The sequence below is a fragment of the Mustela erminea genome, chromosome 8 (genome assembly GCF_009829155.1).
Source record: "Mustela erminea isolate mMusErm1 chromosome 8, mMusErm1.Pri, whole genome shotgun sequence".
NCBI classification, from domain to species: domain Eukaryota; kingdom Metazoa; phylum Chordata; class Mammalia; order Carnivora; family Mustelidae; genus Mustela; species Mustela erminea.
In genome coordinates this window covers 82,141,155-82,163,185 of record NC_045621.1, presented here as the reverse complement: position 1 = coordinate 82,163,185, position 22,031 = coordinate 82,141,155, and the positions used below count along the sequence as shown (strand labels likewise).

The following is a 22,031-nucleotide window of genomic DNA, read 5'->3' as shown; positions in this document are numbered from 1 at the left end:
TTTAAGATTGTTACTAATTGATTTATGTATTTGGATGCTCCCAAGTTGGAGGTATAAATATTTGTAACTGTTAGAGCTTGTTGGATAGACCCCTTTATTATAATACAGTACTCTTCTTCATCTCTTACTACAGTCTTTGGTTTAAAATCTAGTTTTTCTGATGTAAGTATGCTATTCCAGCTTTCTTTTGATGTCCACTAGCATGATTCATTAGCATGGTGTCCATTAGCCTGGTCGTCCACCCCCTCACTTTCAGTCTGGAGGTGTCATTTGGTCTATAATGAGTCTCTTGTAAGCAGCATCTTGATTGGTTTTGGTTTTTTTTTACTTTTTTAATCCATTCTGAAGCCGTGTGTATTTTGATTAGAGCATTGAGCCTATTTACATTCAGAGTAATTATTGATAGATATGAATTTAGTGCTATTGTATTACTTGTAAAATTGCTGTTCCTGTAGATTGTTTCTTGTAAAAATGGTTAAAAAAAAGTTCCTGTCACTTTTGGTATCTATTTCCTGCTCTAAGAATCCCTTTTAGTATTACTTGCAGAGCTGGTTTAGTGTTCATGAACTCCTTTAGTTTTTGCTTATCTTGAAAACTCTTTATCTTTCCCTCTGTTCTTAATGACAGCTTTGCTGCTTGGCTGTTTTATTTTTCCCATTCAGCGTGTTGAATATATCATGATGCTTATTTTTGACTTGCTACATTTTTGTGGACAGGTCTGCCGCTAACCTTATGTGTCCACCCTTGTAGGTTAAGGACCTTTTGCCCCTAGCTACTTTCAGAATTCTCACTTTATCTTTTTTGTTTTGTGAATTTCACTCTAATATATCTTGGTGTTGACCTGTTCTTTTTGGGTTTTGAGGGGAGTTCTCTGTGACTCTTGGACATAAATGCCTGTTTCCTTCCCCAGATTAGGGAAATTGTCAGCTATAATTTGTTCAAATAAACTTTCTGCTTCATTTTCACACTTTTATTCTTCTGAGACTCCTGTGATACAGACAATATTGCACATTGTTGAATCACTAAATTCCCTAAGTTTGTAGTCATGATGTTTTCTTTCCCTCTTCTTTTCAGCTTCATTATTTTCCATAATTTTAACTCTCTATCACCTATTTGATTCTCTGCTTCTTCCATCCTCATTGTGATTACATCCAGTTGGTTCTGCATCTCAGTTATAGCATTTTTATTTCCGCATGACTAGTTTTATCTCTGCAGTGAGGATTTTTCTGGTGTCTTCTATGCTGCTTTCAAGCCCAGCTAGTATTCTTATGACTGTCATTCTAAATTCTTGTTCAGATATATTGCTTATATCTGTTTTGATAAATCCCTGGCTGTGATTTCTTCTGCTATTTCTTTTAGGGAGAATCCCTCTGTCTTGTAATTATGTCTAGGTTTCTGTCTTTTGCATGTCATGAAAGAATGTTATGTTTCCTGCTCCTGAGAGTAATACTATATTAAGAAGGGGTCACACACTGTCCAGGGTCTTGCACTTCAGGGAGTGTTTCTGTTGTATGCTCTGTGCATTCTGATGTTGTGTTTTGGCTGCCCTTTTCCACAGGTCAGTTTGCTCAGAGTTCCTCCTTGCTTGCAGTGGGAGGTGGTTGAACCTTTCACTAGGTGTGCTTTGATTTGTTTGTTAAGATAAGCCTAATTAAAAAAAAATAAACTAAAAAAAAAAAAATAAGGACTGATCTAAGAAAAGAGAAAAGGAAAAGGAAGAAAAAACAGACAGACAAACAACGATAACCCTGATTCCAAATAATAAGAAAGAAGGAAGGAAAAAGGGGGGAAACAGGGAAACAAAAAAAGGCTGATCCTACAAAGGAAAAAAAGAAACAAACCAACAAATGAACAAAAAACTGTAAGCCTAATGCCAAAGGAAGAAGAAAATAAAGAATAAAGAAATAAAAGAATTCTTAAGAAAAGAAAACCTGGTCCTATTTCCACGAGAACTGAAGCTGATGCTTTAGAGCACTCTGTGATTAGTAGACCTGGTACATGTGGGGCAGCCTATGTTGTTCTGAGGGAGAGGCCCCCTGTGCTGGTTCACAGTCAGACCTGCCTTAGGAAACATGCCCCTGCTGGGTGCACAAGGGCAGGGTTTGGTGTAAAGGGCTCCAGCCTCCCCTGGAGGTTCTGTTTCTCTCTTAAGTCCAACCATGGTGGTGGGGGGAAGGGAATGTGTGGAAGATCATATCACCCCACCCTCTCATCCTGGGGGAAAACTCACAGCTGCTACTGTTTAGGAGGCCCTGATAAAAAAGTGAACAACTTCTTCTCCTGTATTCCAGGCTTTCATCATATCACTGCACCTCAACTTCCCTGTGCCTGGCCATCAGCACACCCTATGCCACAGTTATGTGTTTTATCTTTGTCCCATGGCTGGTATTGAAAACTCCAAATCTTAAAGGACCCAGCAAGGTGTGGACCTGCTTCTCTCCCTAGGAGGAGAGGCTTGCAGCTTGCCCAGCACCATTCTGTCCCATAAAAGCAGTCACACAGAGTGGAGTCTGTTGTGCCCCACAGTGGAAAGCTGTGACCAGCATATCTGCCCTCTACACATGCTTCTGTCCTCTGCTGCTAAACAGCCACTCAGTGGCTCTTAGGGGGCCTTTTGTCCTCAGAAAAGCAAAATCCCTCTTCCACATGTACTCCAGGAGGGGGAGTGATTTCTCTCAGTGCCATTCAGGGGATTCCCTCACCCCAGCATATTGTGGGAACCCTATATGCTGTTCTTTCTCCTGCCCTCTCCCTCTCTCCCTGGCTTCACTCTAAAAAAATGGCTCCCTCCCTTTCCCAGCACCACAGCTTTTCTCTCCCCTAGTTCATAGCTCCAAACCTCACATCTGCCACTTTCTCTCCCTCCAGTTATGCAGATTATTTTCTTTTATTTATTTATTTATTTATTTATTTGACAGAGAGGCAGGCAGAGAGAGAAGGAAGCAGGCTCCCCGCTGAGCAAAGAGCCCGATGCGGGGCTCGATCCCAGGACCCTGCGATCATGACCTGAGCCGAAGGCAGTGGCTTAACCCACTGAGCCACCCAGGCACCCCCAGATTATTTTCTTAATCCTCAAATCTATTTCCTAGTTGTTCAAAATGATTTGATGTTGAGCTTCTCTGTTTGAGGGATAAAGCAAACCCAGGGTCCCCCTGCTGCTCTTCTAACTTTATCTTTCTTCTCAGTGACCTCTTCTAATTGAGCATATTTAAAAGTGCACATAATCATTTTCGGCATACTTTTTCCCCACTCTGTACCGATGTTGATGCTACTGTTAATTCACTTGTTCAATCATTAATTAAACATATATTGAATGCCTACTATGTTCTAGGCCCTGAGGGTACAGTAGTGAAGTAGACAAATTAACAAATATTTACCCCTCAGGGAACATATCTGTAGTGGAAAAGACAAAGCAAATAAATATGTTGTGTGTCTGATATAAATTTTGTGGGGAAAAATAGAGGAGGGAAGAGAACTAAGGAGAGCCAAGATGTGGATAGGGTTATAATTCTAAGTGGGATGCTTAGGGAAGTCATCACTATAAAGTTACCATTTGAGCAAAGACCTGAGGAGGTAAGGGAGCAAGCCATGGGGACATTTGGGGAATATTTTTCCATGATGAAGGAACAGCAGTTGCACATTGTGAAGCAGGAGTATGTCTGGCATTTTGGGAAAACTGAGGTAGGAGCAATAGGAGAGAGGTCAGAGAGAGAGAGTTTATAGGCAACCATGGTTGTGTTGTCCTACCTATTTTCTTAAAAATTGGTAACTATCCTTCACTACTTAATCTTTTTCCTTTTTTTCTTCCCTCTTTAACTCTGGTAAGTCACCAAGTTTTATTGATCCTAACCCTCTTCAGTTCAGACCTTTATCATTGGTCACCCAATTGATCTACTGCTAGCTGCACACTTCATATTCAGTACCCATTCAAGAGCTATTTTTCAAACAATGTCTGTTGAAGGCCCTGCACTAGGTATTGTAGATAAACAGGCCATCAAGCTTGCCCTTAGAAAATTCACAGTATCTGGAGAGAAAATCAACAGGCAGTTGGTCACGTGACAGTGAAGTAAGTGCTTTGAGAAGGGAAGTACAAGCAGACTAAGTACCACATGGTAGATGGGTAGCTCTAATTTATGAGGGTTAATGCAAGCTTTCCAACAGAAATTATCTTCCTGTTAAGCTCTAAAAGATAAGTTGAAGAGTTAGACCCTCAAAATGAAAAAGAACGAATTTCCAAGTAAAGGGACCACTTGTACAAATGCCCAAAAAAGAGAACCGAATGTGGTTTAGTGTTACCAGATAGAGGACAGAAGAGGATGACTCAAAATCAAGCTGGAGAAATACAAAGGAGCCAGATCATGTATGATCTCTAGAGGCCCTTTAGGGTATTTGGTTAATCCATCTGTTACCAAAATCATCAGTTTCAAACTTGAATATAATACATAGTTTATCTCCAAGAACTGAAACCCACCAATGATTCCTTACTGTCTTTATGCTGAATTCAAACTGTAACAGGCACACGTGAGGTTCTTTAATCTGCCTTTGCCTCTTCAGCCTCAGGTCCCACAGGCCCCACTCTTACTTTATACACCAGCAGTGCAGGACAGCTTATAATTATATGCCAGGAGGGAGAAGTCTCCAGGACCTACCAAATGCTTGGAATGCTCTTTGGCCCTTCCCAATCTCATGAATTCATTTTTATCTTTCAAAAATAATCTCAGAGGTCATCTTTTTTTTTTTTTAAGATTTATTTATTTGAGTTAGAGTGAGTGAGCCTGAGCAGAAGGGGCAGAAGGAGAGGGACAGGAAAACTCAAGCAGACTCTTCACTTAGTGCGGAGTCTGACACAGGACTCCATCTGTCAACCCCAAGACCATGAGCTGACCTGAAAACAGGAGGTAGGTGTTCAACTGACTGTGCCACCCAGGTGCCCCTCAGAAGTCATCTTCTATAAGAATCTTTCCCAGAAAATTCAAATGAAGTTAATCCTTTACTCTTCCATGCTACCACCCCACTTCTGTGTGATCTTTTCATTGCAATCGCCTTAATCTGTAACAGGTTTTTTATATATTAAACTTCTCCACTGGTTTGAGCTCTTTGAGGGTCTCTGGGTTTGGTTTTGTCTGTGTATCCTTAGCCCCACAGTTAGCCACACTTAATAAGGCTCGGTTAATTTACACTAAAGAACAATGAGAATTATCTATAGGAAAGAATGAACACTAATTTATAGCTTATTTAAGTCACATAATTGTGATAGAGCTCAGCACATCTTAGCAAAGGAATCACAGGAAGGAATCAAAGGAATTGAATCAAAGGAATCAAAGGAAGAATTTTTTTAATTCTTAAATTCAGTTTAGTTAGCATATACTGTATTACTATTTTTAGGAGTAGAATTTAGTGATTCATCAGTTGCATATAACACCCAGTGCTCATTATATCAGGTTATGTCCTTAATGCCCATTACCCAATTACCCCTTCCCCCCACCAACCTCCCATCCAGCAACCTTCAGTTTGTTTTCTAGAGCTCAGCATTTCTTATGGTTTGCCTCCTTCTCCATTTTCATCTTGTTTTATTTTTCCTTCCCTTCCCTTATGTTAATCTGTTTTGTTTCTTAGATTGCACATATGAGTGAAATCATACAGTATTTGTCTCTCTCTGACTTATTTCACTTAGGATAATACACTGTAGTTCCATCCATTACAAAAGGCAAGATTTCATTCTTTTTGATGGCTGAGTGATATTCCATATAACACATACACACACACATAACAAATCTTTATCCATTCATCTGTTGATGGACATCTGGGCTCTTTCCATATTTTGGCTCTTGTAGGTATTGCTGCTACAAACACTGGGGTGCAGGTGCTCCTTCAAACCACCATGTTTGTATCCTTTGGTTAAATACCTAGTAGTGCAATTTCTGGGTCATAGGGTAACTCTCTTTTTAAATTTTTGAGGAACCTCTATGCTGTTTTCCGGAGTAGCTCTACCAGTTTGCATTCCCACCAACACTGTAAGAAGGTTCCCTTTTCTCTGCATCCTCACCAACATTTGTTGTTTCCTAAGTTGTTTATTTTAGCTATTCTGACTGGTGTGAGGTGGTATCTTGTGGTGGTCTTGATTTGTATTTCCCCGTTGATGAGAAATGAGCATTTTTTTCATGTGTCTGTTGGCCATTTGTTTGTCTTCTTTGGAGAAACATTCATGTCTTCTGCCCATTTCTTGACTGGAATTTTTGTTTGTTGGGTTTGAGTTTGGTAGGTTCTTATAGATTTTGGATACTAGCCCTTTATTTGATATGTGATTTGCAAATACCTTCTTCCATTCCATAGATTGCCTTTTAGTTTTGTTGTCTTCTCTTAGTCTCTCAGTTCTCTCATCTGCTAAATGAGGATGATAATACCTATACCCTAAGATTTCAGTGATGATGAGATTTGGAACATATATGACATAAACTAGAAACTTAATTAGATGTTCATGATCCGGTGAGATTTTTATGAGTTGGACAAAATTTTATTTTATCCCTTTCAGACCTGTAATCACTGTGATCACATTATTATAGATTGTCCCATTCACTAGTAATATGAGTCTAGGTTGTATGGATTCTGAGCATCTGACTCATGAAGACATAACTAATGCTGTCTTTGTACTGTGCTCATGCTGTGTTCCTCTGGAGAGGAGGGCTTATTCCTTGAGCCTCCATGTTGCCTTTATTCCAGTGGACATTATCCATGACAAAAGGAAGATTTCCCATCCTCCAAACAAAGAACCTAGAAAATATTTTCTTATAAAAACTGTGCTTTGAATTGGATTAATTCGTTATTAAGGTTTCCCCCAAAAGCTATTTTATTTTTAACATAAACAGTTGTGCATTTTTAAACATACAAATGTATTCACCATATTTTTTATTGAAAATTGGTCTTTTTATCAAGGGGATCCAGACTAGTTTATCATCCTCCACATGTTGGCCTTTATTCTGAGCTAGCATTTCGAAGACTGAAACTTCTGTCAGTCTGTTCCATGTCCACACCAAAAAATTCTGTACCCAGAGGACTTGTTAATGAAGTAGTATTACATTGTTGCTTAAAAACTTTGTATGGATTGATGAAGAACTTTTCTCATATTATTTATATGTAGTTTTGGGGAAAGATGAAAAACAATAAAAACGGTGGAAGGGTAAAAGACTTTCAATTAGAGTGCTGAGTAATTTTCAAAAAGATTCATGTTCACTTCCCCTCTTTCATAATTTGCTTGATTTTAGAAGGTATGACTTTTAGAAAATAGGTCTATCTTTGAGATTGATGGTTGCTGTAAATTTTTAAAATTGTAGTAATTCAGATGTATTTCATGTTAATGAAATCGGTAAGAATAGTCTAAGGCAGCATTCTTAATATATACCTATATACAAACATCTTTTCTTAACTGTTCTTAGTAAAAAAATGAATTAAAAGTAGAGATGTATAGATTTGAAATATGTTCATGTTGGGATGTGGTGCAATGCTTATAATATTTCCTACAAATATTATTTATGTGAAAATGTGTTGTGGAGCTCAAATGAAAAGCTCTGCAAATTGGAAAAGTTAATATTTCAAAATTATTTGTGTTAAGGACATCTGAGAGGAAATGATGAGACCTGGATCCTAGCCTTTTTATCACTGACTATGACCTCTGGCAAGTCAACCTTTTAGCTCTGTTTTCTCTTCTTAAAAATGAAGGCAAGGTCTAGGAGAGTACTGTTTCCTTCCAGCTGTAAATTTCTGTTATTGTTACTAAATCTTGATATGAGAAATTAGTCATGCTATACATAAAATTGTTTTACTCAAGAATTATTAACAACATGAAATTTAATATTATAAATTGGTCTTTTAAAAAATAAAAATTTGGTTTTTTTCCTAAATATTTGCTGCTTTAGACACTATATTTCTTTACCAGACTTACTCTTTCTGAGAAAGAAAATATTCAAATATTCTTCTTCTTTTTTTTTTTTTGAAAATATTCTTCTTAGGTAAATCTCTTACTCTTCATATATCCTGTTGCCTCTCCCTCTGCCTACCTCCCACCCACCGCAAGCACCTTTCCCATGCATACACACTGAAAGTAATCCTGACAACCACACAACCCACAGAGTAATAGCAGAGGTACCCTGACAAATTCCAGGCACTACTCTCTGCAGTAGAAATAGACCAATACTTGGCGACTGTGTTGTGAAAATATAATTCAGAGGAAGTAAATATGCATAATTGTCTCAAATAGTATGATTTATAGCCTTGCACAGTTTAGGGAAGAAATGGCATTTCTTCACTTACACACACACACATTTTACACCTTTTTTCTCTATTCTCTGTAAAAAATAATGAACAAATTAGTTTCACATCTACAAATACTAGTTTTGGGTACAGATACATAGTTTACATACACTTAGCTTTTTCACCATGTTTAGCTTTCAGAAGATTATCACTCTTGAATAAACCCACTTCAGTGGGCAGTAAGTGACCAAAAGAGCCCTTAGGCACTTAGCCCATAGCGCTCAAGTCTTAGCCTTCTAGTCTGTTTTAGCAGGCCAGTGCTGCAAGTGCTAATCCAGTTTACAGAGTCAAGATCCAGAAATAATAACCCATCAGACTTGCATTTCATTAACCAAAGGAGTTTTGGAATTATGGTGAAGCCAGGACCTGGACCTGAGCTCTCCTACTTGGCACCTATCACCTGACCTTGAGAAACATAATTGCTGTGGCACACTCCAAAGAAAAGACCTTGAGAGTCAAGTCAGACAAATACTGAGAGGAACCAGAAAAGCTTTAAAGATGAGAAAGAATTAAATCAGAAAAATTATACTTAGGTTGGAGAAGCATTTCTTGGAAAAAGTGCTTGTGGATTCTCCAAATGACTTTAATCCATAGTTCATTTATTTTATAGCATGTACCTTCAAGTTGCAATAGAAATGTACCCATTTACTAGTAAATAGTTTGATTATTTGAGATGATGTTTCACATCTCTTGTTCTGGTGGGTGTTTGTTCTTGCTGTGGTTTGGTACATTATAGGGATCATGAGGATACTTTCATTTTTCTCTTTAATTTCTGGTTTATTAATTCTCTCATCAAAAATCTGCACAATCACCACAGATAAAGTCACTGCCAAGTGTTTCTCCTTCAGTTGTTGAATCTCCAGTTCACTTTTTGCCAGCACCAACATTGGCTTTGTGTAGTCCCTGACTTTCTTCATTCTGTTCTTGCATTACTTTCACTGTTTTCGTGAGGTCTTTTTCTTCTCATACATCCTCTGTCTTGCAACTCAATTTTTGGGTTCATTTTTCTTTGCATTATCCAAGTAATCCTAAGTCATACCAAAGTCACTTGTCTTGGCACCACTGAAATGGGTTTTGAATCCAAATACAAAGATGACATCTTTTGTGGTCTTACACATTTTGGCTAGTTTTTCCCAAACTTTTGTCTCCTGTACTGCTGCCTTTCTGGAGTGAAGAACATCAATGACCATTTGTTTCCACTGAGATAATCTGATGGTGTGAACTTCCTGGTCCAGATAGTTATTGTGTCATTCATGATAGTTAACCAATCTTCAAGAGCCAAGGAGGAAACAAAGATTATTTCTTAAAAGAATTAAATCATGGGCTGGTATTATTCCTTGAGCTTGTTTCCTAGTGTCTCAATACCCAGCCTCCTGTTTTGTTAGCATTTTGAGTTGAGAAGTTATACACTATCTTATCATTTGTAATACTTAAAATACTGTTAGCATACTTTGTGCTTCCAGGTAAAACTGGTTTGCCAAAATTTTACCAACATTCAGGGCTAAACTTACTTTGTCAGAATGATTCCTGGGGCTCCTGGGTGGCTCAGTTGGTTAAGCATCAGATTCTTGATCTCAGCTCAGGTCTGGATCTCAGGGTCATGAGTTCAAGCCCCACAAAAAACAAACAAACAAAAAAATACTGTGGTGATTGAGGGGTGCCTAATAATTTTGTTAATGTAATAGTTAATGTGGTACTCCATCCATAAACTCACCCTTGTAGGTCCTTACCATTTTGTATATATCAGCCTTCCAAAGGCCAGCATCTCCCTCTTAACCATATGATGGCCTTTGAGCTACCAGAAGCCACTGGGGTTAGACCATAAACAATGACTGACAGATTACAGCTTCTTTGGCCCTGGCTTAGACAGTTCTGAAACCTGTATCTTAAATTATTTGCCAGTTTCGCCCATGAAACTAAGTTTCAGTTGGCTTTTGTTTTAGCTAGCTTAGTAATGTACCCTGTATTAGCTGCCTGCCCTTCTCTTAGCACCTTCCTATTTCCCTGCCAGTTACTCCGAACCTTCCAAATAAATTATGTATACTCAGTCTTAGTCTCAGAGTCTGCTTCCTTAGAAACCCCACTAAGACAACTACCTAACCCAAAGATAAGCATTCTTCCCATTTAGGCTGGTATTATTTATTTTATACTATTACAATATATTGTTTAGAGTAAATGGACAGTTATAAAGATGATCCATGTGAATTTGTTTGGGACTGAAAATATATAGTATGGTATATCCCTTTTTATCTTTTTGTAACCCCACACTATTAAAATGTTTTATTAGTCATCAAATACGAGTAAAACTTAATAAATTACATAAATAAAATGATATTGCATAGTCACCATCTTATTGAAATTCTAAGCATCACTGTAAAATATTAAGTCAATGTATACAGTAAAGTCTTAATAATGGAGGTCGGAAAAAATGTGTTTTAACCAAAAAAATTGAATGCAATTCCAACAAAAAATTTAGTGAGACCTACAGTCTAAACTAAAATCTTAATACCCTTAAAATGCTCAAATATGAATACTTAGGGATACCTAAGATGCTTAAGAATTAAAAATGACATAGTAAAGTAACATTCTAAAATACTGGAAAGCAGCATTCAGAGCATTTAATACACCAAATAAGTCTGAAGAAGAGGGGAGCCAGGCAGTAACCACCTAATCTCCTTGGAACAAATGCTACCATTCTGTTGATCTTTGGGGAAGGTACCAGACAAGAGCCTGGTCATTGTTGATAATCCAGACTTGGGAGCCCAGGTCAATACTGATTGGCCTTGGGCCTATCTGCAAACTGTCTTTAAAAAAGACACTTACCCTGAAAGAAAGATAAGCAAATAAGAAAAGGAAAGGTAACTCAGGAGCTTTAGCTATGATGAAGAAACAATGATAGTATTTAAGTCTTTGACAATAGACAGCCTTTATCTCCATAAATCTTATCTACCCAGGCTGCTTTCCTTCAAGCCACCAAGAATGCAAGATAAATTCAGAATACTTTTTTCTTTTGCTCAGTTTGATTTCTATCACAAGTTGAGAAACTACTTTGTAGTTTTTCTCAATGTTTTTGATTTTTATAAATGTTTATATGTTTTATAATTCAAATAACTCCAAAGGCAGTATAGTATAATGGTTTAAGGCTCTTGAGCCTGGTTGTTTAGGATGAATCCTGGCTCTGCCTCTTACTAGCAAATACAGCCTCGAGCATGTTACTTCACCTCTCTGTCTTGATTTCCTCGTTTGGTAAGTGGGCATGATAAGAGCATACTATTCCTTAAGGTTGTTTTGAGGATTAAATACCTTAAATGTAAAATTCTTAGAATAGTGCCTAGTATATATGAATACTCAATAAGGTTTTTTTTCCCCCATGTATCAAAACAGTATATTATAGATGAAATTGGAATTTATAAAATTGTGAGATATATTACTACTTTTATATAATGATCACTATGAGGAAAATACATTCTAATTATTAGACTACCGACTTCCAAAATGAGTATTTGAAACATAACCCACTTGTGAGAAAAAGACTGCAGTTTTTGCTTATTTTCCCATGTAGTATTTATTTACAGTTGACCTTGGAACAACCCAGGTTTGATCTGAGTGGGTCCACTTACATACGTGCAGGGTTTTTTTCAGATAAATAAAATACAGTACTATAAATGTATTTTCTCTTTCTTAAGTCTTTATTAACATTTTCTTTTCTCTAACTTACTTAATTATAAAAATACAGTATATAATACATACAAAGTATATGTGAATCAACTGTTCATGGTATCGCTAAGGCTTCTGGTCAATGGTAGGCTATTTGTAGTTAAGTTTTTGGGGACTCAAGTGTTATATGTGGATTTTTGACTGCATATAGGGTTGGCATTCCTTACCCCTGTTGTTCAAGGATCAACTGTGCTGTATTACTGGTAAAGTGAGGGGAGAGTAAGTTGTATGCCTACCATTGCTCATAGACATGTCATGCCATTTCACACGATCTATAATCAGTTCTATTAAGTAGTTAGTAATAACTATTTCAAAAAAGGAAGTTAGAATTTCAAAAAGGTTGATTGACTTACCCAGATAGTAGAGCTACTATAACGTTGCTGACTCTACCTACACAGCTTCTGCAACTATCCTTATTAACAGAGGAGAGATTTGAGACATATAACAACTGGTATGACATAGGCACCAACTAATTTGGGTGAATCCCAGGGGCTTATAGGCCCCCTGTTCTGCCAGGTGTTTCTTCCTAAGGGGTTAGAATGTGGAAGTCTTCTTGGTGGGGATGAGGTCCCCTAGAGAAGGGGGCATGTGGAGAAGAGAGGAGAGCAGTGACTATTTTCTAACAAGTATGGAAGCCTTTTACTATTTAGTATTTTAACAACTGGTACAGCCACACTCTTCATTCTGACCAAACATTAGACGTAAATATGTAATTTTGGTATGTCTAATGTTATAATTAGGTATATAAGAATTTAAATACTGTATTAATTTTTTATTTTTGTTTGTTTGTTTTAAGATACATTTTTAGGATCAGGCAAAATTGAGAATTCATTCCTTAAAATTTCTGCTAAACTATTACATAAATATAAAATCCTCTTTTGATTACATTAATTAATCAATTGCCCGTTAACATAGATTGCCTTTTACTTGTAGTGAACCATTTTTTTACATTATGAACTTGCAATAATGTGGTGGAAGAAGTTCTCACTTTATAGTACTTGGCCAAAAAAATTTATTAAGCTATTGTAAATATAAAGGACTTCGTTGGTTTCCTTCTCTTTTAAATGTGAATTTGCTCTCATTTATGACCTTCCTCTTACTACATCTTCTTTCCACATCTAAGAAGAATAAAACAGCGATAATGATTTTTTGTACCTAAAATCTACATAGTATATGCTCAAATTTGTTAAAGACCTAATCTCTTAATTTAATAATCTGGGAGCAACAGAAATCACTTACAGTGTTTACTCACTTTTCACCTTTTTTGTGTGATAGTAAAATTAGTTGAAATACATATTTTAGTCAATGAATTGATATTGTTTCTTGATTTGTTTTACAATATTTCATAGGATTAAATGAGCTAAATATGTTAACTCTAGTGCTTTTAGTTTAAACAGTATGAAATTTCCCATGTTCAGTCATTTTTGAGCAATAAAATAATTTCACTGGTTCAATCCAAAAGAGAGGCGTCCCAACATATTGAGATAATTTATTTTTATTATTTTCCATATGAATCAACTGAATATTTTATTATTTGCTTCAGTTGCTCTCTGTTGCAACTAGCTCATCAGTAGGTATTTTAAAATGTTTTAAATTTGATTTTTACTGAACATACTAAATTTTACTTCTTGTACTGTTTTGTAGTTCATTGTACCAAGTTAAAGTTCTATATTATATATATTTACAAAGGGTGCATTTTTTATATCAGTATCTACAGATTCTCAGTGCTAAGGAAGGAATCATCAGAAAAATCACAGCATTATAAATGCCAGCAATATAGGGAACATTTAATATTTGATTAATTTTAAATAGCATTTGAAACTTTATGAGAGAGATAGTATTAAGACTCCAATCACTCTTATAGAGTACGATGACCTATAATGTTGTGCTTTAAATGTTTAAGTACTTCTTTTTTTGCATAGTCATTTCAGTTCATTATAAACTGAGAAGATGAAGCAAATGTCTGGAAATTCTTCACATTTTATATGTGTAGTTTTTGATTTATTATCTTTGGAGGATCTAAAATGATATTCCATTTATCTTTTGTATATCTCAGAAAGGAAACTTGACAAGGCAATCCTCTGAACATGAAAAATCTCTAATAAACAGGAGTGACTCAAGCTCTTTTTGGCTGCACTTACTCCTATTTAGATTTCATTTTTTGATTTCTCAATTATCTCTCACTCAGTCAGTAATGACCCTGTCATTGTTTACTCCTGGAGGTAATTTGTGTAATCCAGACATCTTTTTCCATTTATAAGGATTTTATTCTTGTGTCAGTATGTTATTTTCTCTAACAAAACTCTTCATTATTTGGCAGGTTGGCATAATACTGAAATGATCTTGGTAGGATTTGAAATATTGTTCTCTTTTGGTAAAAGCTGTTTCCAGACATCATAAAATCAGGCATTACTACAGGCTCATAAAATTTCTCATGTAATATGGTTTCTTTTGCTGTTATGAGTGCCTGCACAAAAAAAAAAAAAAATGCGGAAAGTCAGAGTCTGATGTTTCCCCCAAACACTCACTGGTGACTTTGATTTTCCAATCTTATTAGCCTCCTTTACAGACATCACTAAGTATGATACTCTTACTCTTCAGTGCATTTATTTGCATTTTCCTGCTTGTCATTTTATAATTTCAGTGTGTTGACATGGGAGGATTTCATCAACTTTCACAAGATTCTAACATCTCTCTGATAATTTTTTATTGTTTTTATTCATGATAGAATTTGATTTTCCCAAGGTGCAACTACTTACTGTTATTTTGTCAGTTATTCTGGATAACATCTCTTCTCTTAGAATATCATAGGATTTATTTCCATTAATGAGAACCCTTCATTTTGGAGAGTGATTTTACTTTGTTTTGTTGATAATTTGAAAAGTCACTTTGGCTGTTGTATGCATTATATAAAAAGATTATGCTTTGTATTATCAATACCATAAATACTTTTTAAAAAGGGTATTTCCATATTCTAGAACATTTAAAAGGCCTTATAGCATAAGTTTGATGTTTTCTATAGCAGTTTCTATGCTGATTTTAATATAATCTGTAGCTAAATTTTGAAGCTACTTATATTGAAAATCTTATGAGAACAGTTTCAGTTTCTGTGCACATACTTTAAAATTACATTTAGAATTTTTATAAGTTAATTTAAATATATCTTTCCTTTAATTAGTTTTCTTTTAAATTAGTCTTAATTAACAAGTACTAATTAATAAGTCTACCATATTCATTTTTTTAGCTAACATGATTTTTTTTTATTTTTATACAGAGAACACCTAAAAAGATTTTCTCTGAGTTCTGATTCTGGATTTTCTAGTTAAGCTCCTAAAACACTCCAGTAGTTTGATTAGTCAGTACAGGAGAATCACTTTTGGGCTTGTTATTATCTTCTTTACCACCACGTAAATAAAGCATTATGGTTTATATTCAGATCTGGATTTCTTTTTAGGTATTAAGATTTATGATCGTTTCATGAAATCTTATCTTTATAATAGGGTTTTTGTTTGGGATTATAGTGTCTTTTATATCAAATGCCCCAAAATGTTATATCATAGCACCATTAAAATACTTGAAGATATGTGAAACTTCTTTAAAGACTCCTAATTTTTGTACACAGGAGCAGTAGTGTCTCTATCACACACACATGCACATACACCCAGGATTATGGACCCATTTTTTGTTTCAACATCAACAGAAACATCACTTTTTCTTGGGCTAAATTCTAGTTCTTTTGGAATTTTTTATTTGGTAGCCTGAATTTCAGTATCACTTCCAGGGTTTTTGTTTTATTCTTCATGTTGGCCCCCAATGAATTTATATTATTTTGGTCGTTTAAACACTGGGGTTAGTTAAATATATTAAAAAATAAATTGCTGACTGGTACAACTAATTCCTATATTTTACCATACTGCTTTAGAAACTAAAATGTTAATTGTTATCCTGTTAAATGTTTATGAATTTCCGTAGTCAGCCTGCAAAAGGGGGCAGTACAACTTTGGTTTTGACTTGTGAATGCTTCCCCCCGCCCAAAACATTTTCTTGTTTGTTCATAAAATTGCTTATGATTCTCAATCATAGATTCATAGAATCATGGATTTGGAAGGGTCCTTCAAGTTCACCATGTTTCAGAAGGAATTTAATCATACCTTCTGATGTTGAAATTCCTCCTTTGATATCCCTGTCTCTTTGATATCCCTTGTCCAGTAATTCCATCTACACCCTTACCTCATTTATTGCACTTCACGAATATTACTTTTTTTTTTTTTTTTTTTTTTTGCACACATTGAAGGTTTGTGGCAACCCTGTGTTGGGCAAGTCTCTCAGTGCCATTTTTCCAATAGCATTTACTCACTGTCTCTCTGTTACATTTTTGTGATTCTTGCAATATTTCAAACCTCTTTATTATTATTACATTTGTTATGGTGATCAGTGATTATGACTTGTCGAAAGCTCAGATGATAGCATTTTTTAGCAATAAAGTGTCTTTTAATTAAGGTATGTACATTGTTTAGACATGACTGTATTGCACACTGAGTAGACTATATATAACATATAGTAGACTATATATAACATTTATATGCACTGGGAAACCAAAAAGTTCATTTGACTGATGTTATTGTAATATTTGCTTTATTGTGGTGATTTGGAACCAAATGTACAATATTTCCAAGATATGCTTATATGCTTTTAGCATAATCCTGAACAATGAAATCAACGTATCACTGTTGCTTCTCTTCTCTTTTCTCTCTCTTTTTTTTTTTTTCCTCTGTAGACCTTTTTAGTATTAAAAAAATATTTTATTTCCAGCATTCTGGAAATGTAGGCAACTCCTGTTATTGATAATAATGAGAAAAAGAGGAACATGATGTTTTTAAAAAGAAAATGGAGGTGATGTTCGTGGTAACAGTTTCTAAAGATACTGTGAGAAAGATAACAAGTAGAAAATACAGCTAGAAATGTATCATAGAGACTACTGATTAAGGAGTCAGAGAGGCAAGAGGCAGAACCTGAGAAAATACGATGATAGTATCAATATCATCCTAGTCATAAATTTTAACAGTGCCAACACTTAGAGCTAGGTAGAAAGCAAGGTTACCAGTATATTTATAATTTCCAAAAGTAAAAGAGCTTTAAAAAATATAATAAAGCTATATTATATGGAATAGTTTTATAGGTTATTTCTGTAACACTGCCACAGAGAAAATCCTTAAAAAGTTTTGGTGCTTAAAAAATAAATGGAAATGATTTCTTTAAAATGTCTTTGTTTTATTGAATGTAAGCCTATTAATCGAGACCTTAATATTCACATGATTTCCATCTCCAGATCCTACAACATACTTATTTTCTCAGCCTTGAGTTCTCAATCCATAGTGGTCTTCAAGAACCTTATTTTTGAATTTGGGAGAAACTACCTAGAATTAGAGTAATAAATGAGCTGCCAACCCACTAACTAGGTCCAGACCCTATTAGTTCATTAATAGTCTATCAACCAGCCCAATAGGATAACAAGCTTAATGAATTTGTTATTTCCATAATATTAACATGCTGTTCTTGGTATTATATTTGGCAAAATGTTGTACATAATTCTTTCTGCCCAAAAACGTTAGCTCTCAAGGCATTTGCACATTAGTAGTCAAAAATCACTCACTGGTATTTCCCAAATAACAGATGTAATTAAGGTGGTCTGTAGAACCAAATTGATTATTTATTCCAGTGGAAGAGATATACTGTCCAGATCAGATAAACAGTTTCAGAGAATGCTGGTGGGAAAAGAAAGTAAGAAGAAGTAAAGATTGCTTCTTTCTTTTCTCTAATGAAAAATAAATGTCATTTACTATTTTACCTTGAAAGCCTGGTTATTATCAACTTTTATAGAAAGAACTTTAGTTTCTTTGGACTTTAAATATAGCTTCTTAACTGAAGCCAGATCATCTGGGCAAGTTACAAGAGGGCTAAAGACAAGGCCTAATTTGGTGGACAGGATTAAGGAATTACCCGTGGTTCTTTGTTTTGACAATGACTGGGGCGTATCCAATGAGGGAATTTTATACTGTTCAACATAAATAGAACAGTTGCCCTAAAACCATAAATAAGAGTTATGCAAGTTGCACTAAATGAGTGATCTGGAATAAACTTAATAACGGACTTAACTGGTACTAAGCAATGGCTTGAATACAGTCAGGCTAAGATTAGTCTTCAAACTAAAAACAGTTGAGAAAAAAAAACTTCCATTCACTGCATGATTAGAACTTTTGTCATACTGAACAAATTTGGAAACATTTAAAAAGCAAACAAGGCAAGGGGCGCCTGGGTGGCTTAGTGGGTTAAAGCCTCTGCCTTCGGCTCGGGTCATGATTTTAGGGTCCTGGGATGGAGCCCCGTGTCTGGCTCTCTGCTCAGCCAGGAGCCTGCTTCCTCCTCTCTCTCTGCCTGCCTCTCTGCCTACTTGTGATCTGTGTCTGTCAAATGAATAAATAAAATCTTAAAAAAAAAAAAAAGGGCAAACAAGGCAAATAAGCAAGCAGACAAGGGTTAAATATATTTTTAATTCTAATTTTTTGGTTTTTATTGAAATAAAAGACTGAAAGATTTTATTTTATTCATTAATGCTTTGCTGTATTGTGTTTCCATTCAGCCACATCTGAAATTTGTGCATTAGATTTTTTTTAAGTCACCTACTAGAATAAATGGAATCTTGAGGTCTACAAAATTGCATTCTACTAATAGTATGAGAGCAATTACCTATAAAAATTTAGGTTTTGAGCGGTGCCTTGGGGACTCAGTCGGTTCAGCATCCAACTCTTGATTTCGGCTCAGGTTATGATCTCAGGGTCAGGGGACTAAGCCCTGCGTGGAGCTCTATGCTGGGCATTGGCGCCTGCTTGAGAGTTTCTCTCTTGCCTCCTCCCTCTAACCCCTCACCCCACACTCACACTTTCTCTCGCTCTTAAAAAAAAAAAAAAAAAAAGAAGAAGAAGAAAAAGAAGCAGTATTTTAAGTTTTGATATAGTCCTATAGCTCAGGGAAGCAGAAAGCATGTTTTCTTACTGTAAAAACTTCCATATTTCAAGATTATAGAGAAGGTATAATTTTTCTATAAGAAGGTATAATTTTTGTAAAATTTTTTTAATGAGTTAAAACTGTAAATAAAATATCCAGCATGGATCTATACTTAATGTTATTAGGCTTAGAAGACATCATATTCGAAGCAAGAATGAGGTTTTTAGGATAAATCTTTAGTATTTATTATGTTTTATTATGTAAATTATACAGTGAATTTATTCTTTAAATTGTACAGAAATAATAGAATGTATGTAGCACTAAATGAGGGCTTAGAAATCAGAGAGGGAGATTACCATGAGAGACTGTGGACCCCTGGAAGCAAACTGAAGGTTTCAGAGGGGAGGGGGCTGAAGGAGGGGTTAACAGGGTGATGGGTATTAAGGAGGGCATGTGCTAGAATGAGCACTAGGTGTTATACGTAACTAATGAATCATTGAACACTACATCAAAAACTAATGTATTATGCAGTGGCTAACTGAACATAATTAAAAAAAAAAAAAGAAAAAGAAATCATCTCTTTGTGAGAAGAGTTGGAAATGAACCCCCATGGCATTCTCCTTTGAGTGGGAAACCTGATAAAGCTTGCAAAAGGGTAGAAGGTGGAAGGCAGAAATTTATATGAAGATACATTCAGTAAGGCTTCCAGAGCTACTGGAGTTTTAGTTTAATGGACAGTGGCTTCAGAAAATATTGTAGATAATTACAGACTGTCTGAGTTTGAAATCTAGCTCTGACAGTTACTGACTATAGCACCTTGGATGAGTCAATCTCTCTGTTCCTCAATTTCATTATCTGTGCAATGGAGATGATAATAGTACTTCTTAGGATTGTTGTAAAAATTTAATTAATGATGGTTAGATTTAAAAATCAATAAATGTTAGCTCTCATTACTGTATCTCAAAGCAAGGAAGAAGTGTTAGCTTTAAAAAAATGTTGCAGACACTTATCTATAAATTTGTATTTTTAGTTATTAAAAAATAATATGTATACTTTGAGTTGTTTTGTGATATATGCTGTTATTTACTGAGTTATTGGTTCTTATTAAAGTATGTAGTTTTTCTAAGGAAACACTAAATCTTTTCCCTAGAACTTCTATGTTAAGTATAATTAAATAGAGTCTAATTTATTCTTTAAAATGTGCATTCTTTAAAAATAAAATAAAATAAAATGTGCATTCTTGTTAATTCATTGTTATTATTAAGAGCAGTTATTACACCATTACCCTCCTTTGACTAAAATTACCTGGATTATGAGATATTAAGAGAGTTGGGTGTTGTAGCCTCAAAAGAGATGGACAAATTCTTGCAGGATAGGGAGATCACAATTACAATTTTTAAATCATTAATAGTTGTAAGGCATACTAAAGAGAAAAGCTGGATGCCTCACTCAATCACTGTCAAATGCTATACTCAGTTACTGGGAAGACTAACAAATAAAATCATCACATATTTATTAAATGCTTTCAGGCTTGCTGGGAAATATAATTTAGTTGAGGGAATAAAACAAACATGCCAAATCTTAATAATAAAAGATAGAAATAAGGGACCATAAGTGAGTACCTGATTAATTACCTAAGTAATTTGCAATAAGAAGAGAAAGAAAGCTTTTAGTGTCAGATTGATGGAAATTTCCTTCAAGGAGGAAGCAATATTTGAGCCAGGTTTTGGTTGATGAAGAGATGAGAGGTAAACAACAAAAGGCAGCTGAGGTCAAATAGTAAAAGATCATGAATCTTGCCAAAAGACGTTGGGACCTGATTGCGTAGCTATAAACCAGAGCCAGACTTGCATCTGATCCTGCAGATTTGAGAGGTGGAGTAGATCCATGTTCATGAAAGACATTTGAGAAGTCCGTGACTGTATTTCTGGACCTGTTTATAAGAAGTTTCAAATCTAAAATATTAACAGCCTATTTCATGTTATTTTTAGTAAGTTATGTTAGTGTGTGTGTTGAAGGAAATGACTCAAGACTTTTTCTTTAAAAAAAATTTTAGCTTTGCTCTTAGAGCAAATGATGCTAGAAGAGCTTTCCCCCCCTGCTAAGTTAGGGCCAAAAAAATTTTTAATTCTGATCATTGAGGGCATGTTTGTAGTTAAATATATAGTGTTAGGTTTAATTCCCATTACAGAATATAATCTAGTTTTCTCTTTTTTGCCACAGTATTTTGTTGATTACTTACATAGTTTACTTAGGAGAGTAGCACAACTTAAAAAATATATTATCCATAAACATTATTTTAACTTATCTACATTGATTTATTGCTAAAGTCTTACTTGCATTTTAAAGTTATTTCCTATCCTGAGTGTTTTAAGATTATCTTTTAAGATTAGAAATATTACCTTAAAATAAAACTCAAGGATTTTTATAAATGCTAATAATGAAGGTCATAGTAATAGTATTCATAAATTCTTATAGCACTCTTTTATAGGGACTATAGACCTTTTGCATTATAATCATCAGAGATGTCTGTAAAAATAGACAATCCATGGCCTTAGCCTAGTTTCTCTGAATCAGAATCTCCAGCATAACACCTAGCAGGATTCTACATTTTGAAGTAGTACCTTTGGTCCTTAAGTGCATTGTACTTTGAAATTCCCTGCAACCACCATTTATGTCACACTTGTTAGTAGTCAGATTAGCAAGTATTCAGTATTTTTCATACGTTTTCATAGTAGTTTTGTAAGTTTCATAGATATCTGTAGACTGTATTTTTTTAAGCTAATCTTATTGATCTGTAGAAATTAAATCAGATACTTGGAAGGAGATTGTTTCTATACCTGAAGAACAGATATCCTTCCTTCCTACACCCCGACCCCACATCATGCCATTTAAATCAGAGTATCTAAGAAGTATACTGAGTCTCAAAATAGTTAAAAGTGTCCCAAGTATTTTTAATATGCAGCTGCGACTGAAAAACTACACTAATGAGAGATCTACAT

At 35.1% G+C, this 22,031-nt stretch overlaps 1 long non-coding RNA gene across 3 annotated transcripts in view; it reads left to right on the top strand.

Moving 5' to 3' along the window:
• Positions 1–22,031, top strand: part of LOC116596886 — a 215,116-nt gene that overhangs the window by 154,672 nt on the left and 38,413 nt on the right. The window lies entirely within an intron of this gene.